This window comes from Caretta caretta, chromosome 2, assembly GCF_965140235.1.
Source record: "Caretta caretta isolate rCarCar2 chromosome 2, rCarCar1.hap1, whole genome shotgun sequence".
NCBI lineage: Eukaryota > Metazoa > Chordata > Testudines > Cheloniidae > Caretta > Caretta caretta.
In genome coordinates, this window is record NC_134207.1 from 134,044,625 (window position 1) to 134,059,674 (window position 15,050).

The following is a 15,050-nucleotide window of genomic DNA, read 5'->3' on the forward strand; positions in this document are numbered from 1 at the left end:
TTCAAAAGCAATTCACATTTGTCAATGTTTTTTCCATGAAAAAATGTAATGTTGTCAAAAACTGAAACCCATAAGAGTCTGTTTGAAAAGTTCTTGGATTTTTAACCATTCCCCCCCCCCCCATACACACACACACTTCTGCTCCCCACCATCGAGTTCTCTGAACTTTCATACAAATGCCACAAAGCCACCCTGCGTTCTAGCCACAACCCTCTAACCCACCCATCCAGATTCCCCCAGCTAAGCTCCTTTCTCTATTAAATTCTCCTAGGCTGATCACTCTCAGCCAGGCCACCTTTATGTGGGCCTGCACACATACGTTCCAGGAATGAGGCATATGCCCTGGTTCAACAAAAATCGTGTGTGTACTCAGAAATCCTTGTCCACCTTCTACCTGCTCATCTGAATGCTTTGGAATCACTTTTCCCCCGCTTTCCTCTTCACAGAGTTATTTTGTATTTGTGAATATAAGTGTGAACCTCAACTATGAATCAGTGGCTAATTAACAGTAGCTTCAAAAGAGGACATACAGAAATACAACAAAGATCTGCTGATGAAACAGGCAGTAGCATGATCTGAATGAAAAAGTTACAGGCATGGCTGGTTGGCTTCCTGCTACAAGTAACAAACAATGCAAGATTGTTAGAGGGCATGATACCAACTACTTATCATTTGAATATATACTTTAAGTTTTGAAGAAAGTGAACCAGTTCCTTGCTCAGTCATTTCCTATAAGCTGTTTTACAATCATTCTATGAAACCTTCCCTTCTTCAGTGTCACCTCAATACAAAGCACAATTCTTTAAAAGACAAACCTCATGTATTTTTTATAAAGAGAAAAGCTAAGTGTTTTGAAAGAAAGTCACAAAACAACATCTCTCAGTGACATTAATAAGAAGGCCCTAGAATGTCATACCATGCATATTTGAGAACTGCTCAAAGTGGGAAACCTCATTCAGTTAGTGAAACTCTCATGTTGCCTCTGGCAATAGACACAGTGTAGCTGATTATTGAGGATAAAGCTGCAAAACAGGTTGACGCCGGTTTTTGTTTTTCTTTAAACAACAGAGAGTCATGAACAATTCAAGACGTGGCTTTTTAAGTAAAGCAAATGCTCATAGAATGTGTAAATCGGTGTGGGTTTTTTATTACAGTTAGACAAAAGTGCCAATATTACTAATTTTGCTCAACTTCTTGTGTATGTAAGGTTTGAATCAAATGACAAAGGAGAGTTCTCATTTCGTGACGCTCTATCAAGATGTACAATGATAGAAGAAATTTTCAACAACCAGAATGAGTTCCTCAGCAAACGTTATGGAGTGTCAAAACTGCATTGGTGAGTACACTGACAGAACACGACTAATAACTGGGAAATTTGGTGGCGTTTTGGCAAAAAATAAGGAATTGGTGCTGAATGCTAAATTCACTCACTGTGGTATTTATCATGAAGCAGTAGGGGTTTAAAAAAAAGGTTGTTAATCTGAAAGTGACTCTGAATCAAGTTGTAAAGAGGGTTAATTTTATTAAAGTTCAAGCATTAAATTCAAACTTCTTTTCAGTTTTGGCAATGAAATTGGAAGCTATCATCAAAATCTTATTCATACAGAGGTAAGATGGCTATCATGGGGTAAGGTGTAGACTCATCTCTTTGAACTCCATTCTAAGGTAAAAGTTTTCTTTAGTGATTTTAGTTTTGAATGTTTTGAATGCTTTGTAGTTGAGTTATGGATGTTAAGACTAGCTTATTTAGCTGATTTGTTCATTATATCAATGAACTGACCACCTCTTTATAGGGAATGAAAACCATGCGCTTTTAATATTCATGACAATATCAAGGCAACGTTAAAGAAACTACAGTTTATAGCACAAGGAGAAAGGCAAAACTGACAATCACTCACAACCTTGGGAAATTTGCTAATTGAAAATGCATTGAAGATTCATACTGATCTCATGGCTAACATGCTCTTAAAAATCTCCAATGATGGAGATTCCACAACCACCGTAAGCAATTTATTTCAGTCCTTCACTACCCTGACAGGAAGTTTTTCCTAATGTCCAACCTAAACCACCTTGCTCCAATTTAAGCCCATTGCTTCTTGCCTATCCTCAGAGGTTAAGAAGAACAAATTGTCTCCCTCTTCCTTGTAATAACCTTTTATGTACTTGAAAATGGTTATAATGTCCCTCCCGCCCCACACGCAGCCTTCCCTTCTCCAGACTAACAAACCCATTTTTTTCAATCTTCCCTCATAGGTCATGTTTTCTAGACCTTTAATCATTTTTGCTTTTTGCTCTTCTCTGGACTCTCTCCAATTTCTTCTCTGGACTCTCTCCAATCTCTCTCACATCTTTCCTGAAATGTGGCGCCCAGCACTAGGAACAATACCCCAGTTGAGGCCTAATTAGCGTGGGGTAGAGCGGAAGCATAACTTTTTGTGTCTTGCTTACAATACTACTTCTAATACATCCCAAAATGATGTTGCTTTTTTTGCAACAGTGTTACACTATTTGGCTCATATTTAACTTGTGATCTATTTTGATTCTCAGTTTCCTTTCTGCAGTACTCCTTCCTAGGCAGTCATTCTCCATTTTGTATGTGTGCAACTGATTGTAACTTCCTAAGTGGAGTACTTTGCATTTGTCCTTATTGAATTTCATCCTATTTACTTCAGACCATTTCTCCAGTTCATCCATATCATTTTGAATTTTAATTCTATCTTCCAAAACACTTGCAACCCCTCCCAATGTGGTATCATCCACAAACTTTATAAGTGTATTCTCTATGCTATTATCTAAATCATTGATGAAGATATTGAACAGAACAGCATCCAGAACTGATCCCTATGAAGCCTCACTTGATATGCCCTTTCAGCTTGACTGTGAACCACTAATAACTACTCTATGGGAACAGTTTTCCAACCAGTTATGCACCCACTTTATGATACCATAATCTGGGTTGTATTTCCCTAGTTTGTTTATAACAAGGACATGTGAGTATCAAAAGCCTTACAAAAAAATCAAGATATACCACATCTATCACTTCCCCCTATCCACAAGGCTAGTTACCATATCAAAGAAAGCTATTAGGTTTGACACAATTTGTTCTTGACAAATCCATGCTGACTGTTACTTATCACCTGTCTTCTAAGTGTTTGCAAATTGATTGCTTAATTATTTGTTCCATTATCTTTCCAGGTTTTGAATTTAAGATGACTGGTTTGTAATTCACTGGGTTGTACTTATTTCCCTTTTTATAGATTGACACTATATTTTCACTTGTGCCGTCCTCTGGAATCTGTCCTGTCTTCCATGACTTTTCGAAGATAATTGCTAAGGGCTCAGATATTTTCTCTGTCAGCTCCCTGAGTATTCTAGGATGTATTTTATCAGGCCCTGGTGATCTGAAGACATCTAACATGTCTAAGTAATTTTTAACTTGTTCTTTCCTTACTTTATTCTCTGATCCTACCTCATTTTCAGGGGCAGTCACTATGTTAGATGTCTAATCACTTCTAATCTTTTTGGTGAAAACTGAAACAAAAAAGTCATTTAGCACTTCTGCCATTTTCTGTTATTGTCCCCCCACTCCCCCTTGACTAATGGCCCTACCCTGTAGTTGGTGTTTCTCTTGCTTCAAATGTATTTGTAGAATGTTGTCTTGTTATCCTTTATGTTTCTAGCTAGTTTAATCTTATTTTGTGCCTTGGCTTTTCTAATTTTGTCCCTACATACTTGTGTTATTTATTTATATTCACCCTTTATCATTTGAACTAGCTTCCACTTTTTGTAGGACTCTTTTTTTGAGTTTCAGATCATTGAAGATCTCCTGGTTAAGCCAGGGTGGTCTTTTGCCATACTTCCTTTATTTCCTATGAAATGGGATAGTTTGTTCTTGTGCCCTTAATAATGACTCTGTTTTTCCCTTAGACTTGCTTCCCAGGGTATCTTATCTACTAATTCCCTGAGTTTGCTAAAGTCTGCCTTCTTGAAATCCATTATCTTTATTGTGCTGTTTTCCCTGCTACTATCCCTTAGAATCATGAACTCTTACCATTTCATATTCACTTTCACCTAAGCTACCTTCCCTGTTCAAATTCTCAGCCAGTTCCTCTCTATTTGTCAAAATAAAATATAGAACAGCCTCTCCCCCAGTAGCTTTCTCCTCTATTTAAAAAAAAATGCTTCCAATACATTCCAAGAATTTTTTGGATAATCTGTGTCCTTCTGTGTTATTTTCCCAACAGATGTCTGGGTAGCTGAAGTCTCCCATCACTACTAAGTGTTGTGTTCTAGATGATTTTGTTAGTTGTTTAAAAATGACTAGTTGTTTAAAAGATTACTACAACCAGGGGATTAACTTAGCCGTGGAAATAATCATTTAAAACTATTCTATAGCATCAATATTCTGTATACTATGTTTGGGTATTTACAGAGTCCTAACAGACAATAATAGATGAGATGCACATCTTTAGAGGAGATAGGCATTGATCCCACTGTAGTGTCAGTGATGTATGCCTGATATCCATAACATATTATATTTAGTTACACTAGGATATGCCATAGAAATATCAGGTCTACGAGAACAATTTTTATCTGGAAGAATCAATGTACAGATAAAAGTGTGTTGCATTTTGTGAGATTGCTCCAATCTTCATTTCCAAATATACAGTGGCAAGTGTGATTTATTTAATGAATGTTTGTAAATTGAATGATGTATTGTGAAATCAATCACATGAATTTGGGTATCTTACCTGTAAAATTATTGAGAGTCACCAGATGGTGTTGTTACAGTTAAGGTTATAAGTTTTGTTTATTTGAACATACAGGAATTAGATCTTGAAAAAATGCCCAATGTCAGCATTAGTGCAGTTCTTTAAACATAATCCTTTAGCTACAAAATGGTCTTTCTGTGTACCAGACACTGCTGTATCAGTACACAAGAAAGTGATGTGAAACTGAGGCAGGCATGACTCTAACAATTATAAACTATAATAGCATCTGATGTTTCTCACCTGTTGAGTTCTTGAGACAACACCTTCATTATGAATTCAGAGGTTCCACAAGAGAGTAGCTAGAAAGGCAGAGAGGCACAAGGTGTTTAGGACAGAAACAAAATAATCCAGTCATTAGGAATTTAGAATATAAAAATTATTCCATCTGCAATTGATATACCTGGGGTTTTGATCAGCCTCAATACCAGTGTAATACATCACAGACAGTGGAATTGTTCAGTCAAGTATTTTATCATCAAGCTACTATTGTGTGTCTTTACTCAGTTTTAAATTACCTACTAATGGAGCCAGGCTACCATTCACTAATCACAATCACAAATCTACATATTGACACACAATTACCAGCAAGTTTATAAGTGTGAATATATTTGTGACTGGTTGTCTGACTGTTGCAGCATGATGTATCCATGTAGATTAGTAGAGGGATTTTTAAAACTATGTATCAATTTTAACATTTTCCCCCCTTCAGTCCCATTTTTTCCCCTTTAAAATTTTTAAGCACTGATGGTTTTGCTTTTCTGGCACCAGTTTGTTTTTGTTTGCATGCACAGCTACCCATGAGCAACTTTAACCTCAACGGGATCACTTGTGAAAGTAAAGGTATTCACCTGCTTGGTGTCTGTAGGAACAGGCCCCTAAACCCTGGTTCTGCAATTGGTAGTGTGTGGGCAGACTGCTGCACCCACACAGATTCAATTTAAGCCAATGAGGCTCTGCATGGGAGCTATCATTTGTAGAATCAGGGCTGTATTCAATAATTTATGTAATGCATCTGCATTAAACAAAAAAGTGAAGCTTGCACTTTTGTAAAGCTGCTGTTGCAAACTGTTAAATTTGTTCCACTGCATTACACCAATATGTGATCTGAAAAAAGATTTCCTAATATTTTTAACTGATTAAATAGGTGATGCTGTATAACAAACTATATACTAATTATAAGAAACCAATAATATTCAGCTTCCAACACTTCCTAAATAATAATGGATTGTTAAAATGACATCTCATTTTTAAACCTGTCAGTTTTGTATATTTCTCCAATAACCACGTTACCATGCTTTTACAGCAGTTTTAAAACACAGAATGAAGATGGTAAATTGGTAATATACAAGAGCTAGTACGACGGTCGCCATCTTGGCTGACATACCAGGAACCTCCAGAGGTAAAAGTATAAGCTGGTATGGCTTGAACTCAAAAGCCAAGGCCCCCTAGCTAGGACTGTACTACACTCCCATCCTTTGTGGATCAGGCACAAAAGGGGGATCTGTAACATGATCATCAGTGGGTTACACCAGCAGAAATAGTTTCCATACTAGAAGGAGTAGCGAGAAGTTGAGCTTCTGAACATGTGTGACCAGCGTGGAGAATAATGTTGACCAGGATTGAGAATCATTTCTTCTTGTGATCAAAACAGTCTGAAATTTTTTCTCCACAATTTTTTTCTTTAAACTTTATGCTGGCCATGTCCCCTCCCCACTGCAACCCCTCTCCTTGCTCCAAACATGCCTTTCTTCCTAGGGGCCATATGGAAGGGTGACACCCGTGTGTGCTAGGCTGATTGTATGTCATCTCCCATGATGGGGAGTTTCCTTTCCATGTCCACCATCTGGAAATTGTAAAGAGAACACACATAAACTGGAAATATCATCTGCTGCATTGAAGATCTCCTGGTTAAGCCAGGGTAGTCTTTTGCCATACTTCCTTTATTTCCTATGAAATGGGATAGTTTGTTCTTGTGCCCTTAATAATGACTCTGTTTTTCCCTTAGACTTGCTTCCCAGGGTATCTTATCTACTAATTCCCTGAGTTTGCTAAAGTCTGCCTTCTTGAAATCCATTATCTTTATTGTGCTTTTTCCCTGCTACCATCCCTTAGAATCATGAACTCTTACCATTTCGTATTCACTTTCACCTAAGCTACCTTCCTTGTTCAAATAGACAACAGTGAAGAGTCTATAGTCAGCATAGACAAATGGGGCAAGGGGCAATTTGCTGGTAGAATACAGGGATTACATTGGCCACATAACAGCATGTGAAGGGGCACTCCCTCATTTTGGTGGTGGGGAGACTAACGAGCTCTTCTCGGCCTATTCAGTACTAATGAGGAGCACCTGTAAGGATTGCACTGCTTGGAGCAGGGGGAGCATAAAAGATGTAAACCTGCTGCAGGAAGTTGTGGTGAACAAGACGGGGGGGGGGCTGCTCCACCTCAGGGACGCTGACACAGAGAGGTTAGCCAGGAGGGGGAGAACTGCAGCCCTCATCACCACTGAAGCTACAAAGACCAACTGTAAAGCAGGATGGCCCAAGAGAAGAGGCTGGAGATAGAACCTGATAAAAGACAACAGACCCTCTGATACCCTAAATGCAAAGAGCTGAACCCAGAAAGATTGCCCGAGAGCCAGGCCACCTTTGCCTTTCTTTGTTTTCAGTCAGATTCCCCTCTCTTGTAAGGGAAGGAGAGAGGAAAGGACCTTTCTTTTGTCTGTCTGTTTTACTTAGAAAACCCCTCATATGCAGCAAACTTGGGGGAAATAACTTTATAAATGGCCTGAAGTGGCCTCTGCCCCCAGACAGAGAAAACACTGAACCAGGAAGACAAATCCATATTGCCTTCCATTCCTGCTCCATTAGAGACACCAAAGGAAATAAGAAAGTTCCTTGGGGAAAAGGTAGCGTACAACCACCATAAAACTAGAAAGACTTTTCGTAGTAAAATGGCACCAAATCATAGCAGACCTGCTGAAACTTCTGAAAAGTAGAATCCTTGAAGCCTTTGCCAATACAAGTGGAAAAGCAATCTCTTGAGTGTGACCACTGCAAGCAAGGAAAAGCAATGATGAGATATAATAGTCACAGTAAACTAGGAATAGAAAATTAGAAGGATTTGTAAAGCAAAGTGGGACAGAAGTAATGACATGTCCCGTTAAGGCTAGTGCTTTTTAATTTGAGAGGACCAGCATGGCTGGAAGGCACATATGTTGCACTGGAATAGAATGTGAAGAAGAAAGCTGGAGTTTTTCTAATAAAAGACCATTTAACTCTATATTTCTACAATATGTATAGCCAAAAGCCCACAAAATTATACTGTTTAAAGAACATTTTCAGATGAAGCCCTCTAAATTAATGGGCTTTGCACTATATGTTCAATATGTTTTAACACTAAGTTTAGCAGTTGTCTGTGTCATAGAGTTTGTTCTTCTCTGCATTTGAGGAAATAAAAAATAAATATATTTTTTTAAAAAATGGATCCCAACTTCCATTGAAAAAGCCCTTACCTTGTCATACAGAAATGTCACTTGATAAAGAAACCTATTTGCTGAATAATATGTGCCAAATAGTCAGGATGGCTTCTTTTATATTGATTCAAACCTGTAAATGCAGCATGTGATGGGTTAGAGTATGTCTGTATATGTCTATCTCAAACTACAGACTGCATTTTGTTCTGTGAACACTATTTCGAGTGTAAACTGCAATGTATTTTCACTGTTGAATTCACTAATAAACAGAAAGATATTTCCAGTATCACATAGTGTCTCAGTGGTAAAAGCTCTCTTGTTTTTAGTACACTAGTATTCAATGCTTTTCCTATAATATAATGCCCTAAATTATACAGAATAGCCCAGAACTCAACAGCCTTCATGCTATGGTACACTAATCACTGATGTATGCTGTATTGGTGAATTCTGTTTGCCTTCTTATCTGCTATCAGACATTAATTTTAAGCCTCATTGACTAATTAATTCTTCTTTTCTCCCACCAAACAAAAAGCTTACTCCAATTAAAGTCTTCAAAAGTTCCTCTTTAGGACAGTCCCCCACCACATAAGTGGACTTTTGTCCACTTGACCTGTGCTTTGCCCTCTAAGTAAATTCTCTTGGGATTATAAATCTAATAGCTTTAAACAGCTTTTTTTTAAAAAAGTCATCCATTCCAGAAGCATTTCCCCATTTTCTCCCTAACCTTGGAATTTCTCTCAAAAAATTGCTATGCAAGAGCACCCCTGCACCTAAATCAGCTTTTTTATACATTAAAATAATGCCACCACCTTAAACCCCAGCATCTTGGGTTCTTGCAGCACTAGAAATGGGAGTTATATACTCAATTCACATCTTTCCAATGGGTCATACAGTGCATGCTTCCAGGCATGGAAGAGTTAGAGATTGAAGTTGTGAGATGATATATATAGATGTAGATATCAAAGCTAGTTTTGATCATATTTAGAGAGTTTTTTTCTTAAAAAATTAAAAAATAAAATAAAATAAAAATCTCCCTCTAAATTCCATAGTTGAGCTTTTGGTAACTGAGGTGCTTGATTTTTATAGTCAGAGAATTTAAAAAAAAATCAAAACCTCTTTTTTAAAAATAATCTAAAACAAACAGTTTTTCTGCACACACGTAATACATGGTGTGGTATAAAGTCTTTAACCACATTCATTTGGGATGGTTTACATAAATCACTCCTGACTTTTTCATTCATAGGTAATATGCTCCTTCCAAATGTATGATAAAACACCACATCATGACATATTATCTGTTGCACTGTATATGCCTAAGATGCCCATGATAACGCCCTTTTTGAAAGGTCCTTGTTGTGGTCCACTACTCAATTTTGAGCCCCCCAGGAACTGTTCTTTGGTCCAAGTGAAACCTGGAATCGGTAGTCTCTCAGCAATAGTTCCACAGCCATCGTAACCCACTTTGGTAAGACCAATGAAAGTTTGTACAGTATGCCTGTTTGCCAGATGATGTTACATGCAGCAGAAAGATCTCATGTGCCTGTCTTCTGCCTGGTCTGGAAGCCATTCTCAGTGGAGTTGGTAAGTACCAGCACTTCATCCTGGTAATACTACCACATCCTGGAGGTCCCCAAACAACTGTCTGCCTGAGGCTCAGTTCTAACACAGACACTTTTCAACCTATTCACAAATGACCTTCCTAATTCCACTGCCAGGCATTTGATTTATGCAGACAATATATGTGAGGTAGTACAGAACTAGGATTTTAGTCATCTAGAAGAAGTCCCAAATGCTGACATGAAAATGATGGCCCTTTATTGTAAAAGTTGGAGACTTAACCCAAATACCAAAAGTCAGTTTCCCTCTGCTTCCATCTATACTACACAAAGGCCCACAAACAGTTTCCCATCTTCCTAAATAGTCATAGGCTTGACCACAACCTAAAGCCTGTGTACCTAGGTGTTACACTGGACCATATTTTAATTATCAAGGCATACCTTACTAAGACCTCACCTCACTAGAAATAAAGAGAAGAAACAACCTGATCTCCAAACTAATTGGTTCTACCTACTTCTGTATATACAACAGGTACCATGAGATATACCAGCTTGACATGGCTGCCAGTTCTTCCCAACATTGCTCCTTTAGACATCAGGCAACAAGTCATCTTGGCTGATCAGTCCTTGAGCCCCCACGGAGAGAGCACTGATCAGAAGTCATTCATGTTGGTTTAGCCATTCAGTCAGCCACTGGCTGGCCAGACTGTCAGTGGCACCGGATACATGATTGACATAGTGCATCGTGGCCTAGAACCCCTGAGCTCAAGTGATCTGCCAGCCTCAGCCTCCCAAGTCGCTGGGATTACAGGTGTGCACCACCACACCCAAGCAACAAGTTACCTTGCAGAATTTGTTCCATAAGGTGCAAGACATGCCTCATCTACCCCTGTTTAAATATGTATTTAATCCAGCAACCCACAGTCTTAGCTCAAGATATCCTGTTTGGACATTTCCCCTAAAGAATCTCAATATCACGTCCAGGTGGCATATTAGATGGCAAGAATAAGCTTCAAAATAGTATTATCTTGTGCAGCTCCAACAGTCCAGCCCCATGGTTTTGAGTTGCCACACTATCTCTGGGTAAAGGTCAAATCACTTCTGATATGGAATGATCAGATGTGCTGCTAATGACTATAAGTGGGGCCTTTGTGACTCATCCTGTTGCCACTGTGGCCAGTTAGAAGATGTAGGTCGCATATTTGCAGGCTTCATCCACTGGCAAGAGCTGGTTCCCTCATAGACGTGTACAATGCTTTCACTCGGCTATTGAATGGTTAAGTGAGTTAGACTAAAACCCTTGATTTGACTATGTAGATGCAATTGCTATACATTTCTTAAATGTTGAGTGAACTAGGACTCCACACTATATATCATCTGCGTATGAACACTTCCCTGCTGAAACCTTTACTTCAGATCACTGATCCAATTTTGTTTGCAATGTTTGTATCATATTGTTCCACTTGTTATTTCCCTGCTGAATAATCCTGAATTCATTTACCACTACTTTCTCTCTTCAGTTTCTAAACTGCCATGCTAATTCTTAATTCTTTTTTTCAGTACTACTGTATATTGACATCCAGAAGGCTTTCAAAACAGCTTGTCTCCTGTTTCGTTCCTGTCAGCTTTCTTTGTCACCTCCTCAAAGAAGCTCATCAAATTTGTTAAGCATGACCTCCTCTTTTTGATCTATGCTGGTGTCTTTGAACAATCTGTACCTTTTCAAGTGTTGCTCTTTCCTTTACTGTAATTGAACACTCTACAATATATCATGGTGCAGAGATCAGAGTTGTAGACCTACAGTATCTCTTCCTCATTTGATACCTTTTTGAAGTTATGTTTGCTTCTTGTTTCTCACTATGTAACTTTCCAGTGTTCAGTGAGGAGTTGAAAATCTCCACTGTTATTTCAATATCTTCTGCTGTTTCCTTTACAATTCTGCAGTGTAGGGTGACTGATTCTGGAACACTTTTTATATTTATTATTTGGATTTTAAGAGGCCCCATCATTTTTCCCTCAGCATATGTACTTTACAGATATAAATCATACACAATAAATCAACAATACAGTATGAACTTGTCACCCCTACTACCTGTAAGCCCTGGTCTACACTAAGTCAAATTTAGCAGCGTTAAATAGATTTAACCCTGCATCCGTCCACACGACGAAGCCCTTTTTTTCGACTTAAAGGGCTCTTAAAATCGATTTCCTTACTCTAACCTCAACAAGGGGATTAGCGCTGAAATTGGCCTTGCTGGGTCGAATTTGGGGTACTGTGGATGCAATTAGATGGTATTGGCCTCCAGGAGCTATCCCAGAGTGCTCCATTGTGACCGCTCTGGACAGCATTCTCAACTCAGATGCACTGGCCAGGTAGACAGGAAAAGGCCTGCGAACTTTTGAATTTCAATTTCCTGTTTGGCCAGCGTGGCAAACTGCAGGTGACCATGCAGAGCTCATCAGCAGAGGTGACCATGATGGAGTCCCAGAATCACAAAAGAGCTCCAGCATGGACCGAATGGGAGGTACGGGATCTGATCACTGTATGGGGAGAGGAATCCATGCTATCAGAACTACGTTCCAGTTTTCGAAATGCCAAAACCTTTGTCAAAATCTCCCAGGGCATGAAGGACAGAGGCCATAACAGGGATCCGAAGTAGTGCCACGTGAAACTTAAGGAGCTGAGGCAAGCCTACCAGAAAACCAGAGAGGCGAATGGCTGCTCCGGGTCAGAGCCCAAAACATACAGCTTCTATGATGAGCTGCATACCATTTTAGGGGGTTCAGCCACCACTACCTCAGCTGCGTTGTTTGACTCCTTCAATGGAGATGGAGGCAACACAGAAGCAGGTTTTGGGGATGAGGAAGATGATGATGATGAGGTTGTAGATAGCTCACAGCAAGCAAGTGGAGAAATTGGTTTTCCCGACACCCAGGAACTGTTTCTCACCCTGGACCTGGAGCCAGTACCCCCCGAACCCTCCCAAGGCTGCCTTCCGGACCCGCCAGGCAGAGAAGGAACCTCTGGTGAGTGTACGATTTAAAATACTATACATGATTTAAAAGCAAGCATGTTTAATGATGAATTTGCCCTGGCATTCGTGGCTCTCCTGGATATACCCCCAAAGCCTTTGCAAAAGGTTTCTGGGGAGGGCAGCCTTATTCATCCACCATGGTAGGACACTTTACCACTCCAGGCCAGTAGCACATACTCCGGAATCATTGTAGAACAAAGCATTGCAGTGTATGTTTGCTGGCGTACAAACAGCATCCATTCTTTATCTCTCTGTGTTATCCTCAGGAGAGTGTTATCATTCATGGTCACCTGGTTGAAATAGGGTGCTTTTCTTAAGGGGACATTCAGAGGTGCTCATTCCTGCTGGGCTGTTTGCTTGTGGCCGAACAGAAATGTTCCCCGCTGTTAACCATGGGGAGGGGCTAGCCACGTGGTGGGGGGAGGCAAAATGTGACCTTGGAACGAAAGCACATGTGCTATGTATGTAATGTTAACAGCAAAGTTTACCATGAAAGAGTGTACCCATTGTTCTATAAAATGTGTCTTTTTAAATACCACTGTCCCTTTTTTTTTCTCCACCAGCTGCATGTGTTTCAAGGATCACAGGATCTTCTCCTTCCCAGTGGCTAGCGAAGATTAGAAGGTGAAAAAAACGTACTCACGATGAAATGTTCTCTGAGCTCATGCTGTCCTCCCACACTGACAGAGCACAGATGAATGCGTGGAGGCAGACAATGTCTGAGTGCAGGAAAGCACAAAATGACCGGGAGGAGAGGTGGTGGGCTGAAGGGAGGGCTGAAGTTGAAAGGTGGCGGCAGTGTGATGAGAGGAGGCAGGATTCAATGCTGAGGCTGCTGGAGGATCAAACGAATATGCTCCAGCATATGGCTGAACTGCAGGAAAGGCAGCAGGAGCACAGACAGCCGCTACAGCCCCTGTGTAACCAACCGCCCGCCTCCCGAAGTTCCATAGCCTCCTCACCGAGACACCCAAGAATGCGGTGGGGGGGCCTCCGGCCACCCAGCCACTCCACCCCAGAGGATTGCTCAAGCAACAGAAGGCTGGCATTCAATAAGTTTTAAACTTTTAAGCTTTTAAAGTTCTGTGTGGCCTTGTCCTTCCCTCCTCCACCACCACTCCTGGTGCTTCTCTCCTTCACCACCCCTCCTGGGCTACCTTGGTAGTTATCCTCCTATTTGTGTGATGAATGAATAAAGAATGCATGAATGTGAAGCAACAATGACTTTATTGCCTCTGCAAGCGGTGATCAAAGGGAGGAGGGGATGGTGGTTAGCTTACAGGGAAGCAGAGTGAACCAAGGGGTGGCGGGTTTCATCAAGGAGAAACAAACAGAAGTTTCACACCATAGGCTGGCCAGTCATGAAACTGGCTTTCAAAGCTTCTCTGATGCGTACCACGCCCTCCTGTGCTCTTCTAACCGCCCTGGTGTCTGGCTGTGTGTAACCAGCAGCCAGGCGATTTGCCTCAACCTCCCACCCCGCCATAAACGTCCCCCACTTACTCTCACAGATATTGTGGAGCACACAGCAAGCAGTAATAACAGTGGGAATATTGGTTTCGCTGAAGTCTAAGCGAGTCAGTAAACTGCGCCAGCGCGCCTTTAAACATCCAAATGCACATTCTACCACCATTCTGCACTTGCTCAGCCTGTAGTTGAACAGCTCCTGACTACTATCCAGGCTGCCTGTGTATGGCTTCATAAGCCATGGCATTAAGGGGTAGGCTGGGTCCCCAAGGATAACTATAGGCATTTCAACATCCCCAATGGTTATTTTCTGGTCTGGGAAGAAAGTCCCTTCCTGCAGCTTTTGAAACAGACCAGAGTTCCTGAAGATGCGAGTGGCCCTTTCCCGGCCATCCCACATTGATGTTGGTGAAACATCCCTTGTGATCCACCAGTGCTTGCAGCACTATTGAAAAGTACCCCTTGCGGTTTATGTACTCGCCGGCTTGGTGCTCCAGTGCCAAGATAGGGATATGGGTTCCGTCTATGGCCCACCACAGTTAGGGGATCCCATTGCAGCAAAGACATCCACTATGACTTGCACATTCCCCAAGATCACTACCCTTTATATCAGCAGAACTTTGATTGCGTTGTCTACTTACCTCACAGCAGCCCCCACAGTAGATTTGCCCACTCCAAATTGATTCCCGACTGACCGGAAGCTGTCTGGCGTTGCAAGCTTCCACAGGGCTACTGCCACTCACTT

General features: G+C 40.7%; 1 long non-coding RNA gene across 1 annotated transcript; it reads left to right on the forward strand.

Moving 5' to 3' along the window:
- The first annotated feature begins 1,010 nt into the window (after window positions 1-1,010).
- LOC142071098 (uncharacterized) lies at window positions 1,011-14,045 on the forward strand. Its single transcript, XR_012667074.1, has 3 exons — window positions 1,011-1,336; window positions 11,364-12,830; window positions 13,402-14,045. It is a non-coding gene; the product is annotated as an uncharacterized LOC142071098 (long non-coding RNA).
- The last annotated feature ends 1,005 nt before the right edge of the window (window positions 14,046-15,050 follow it).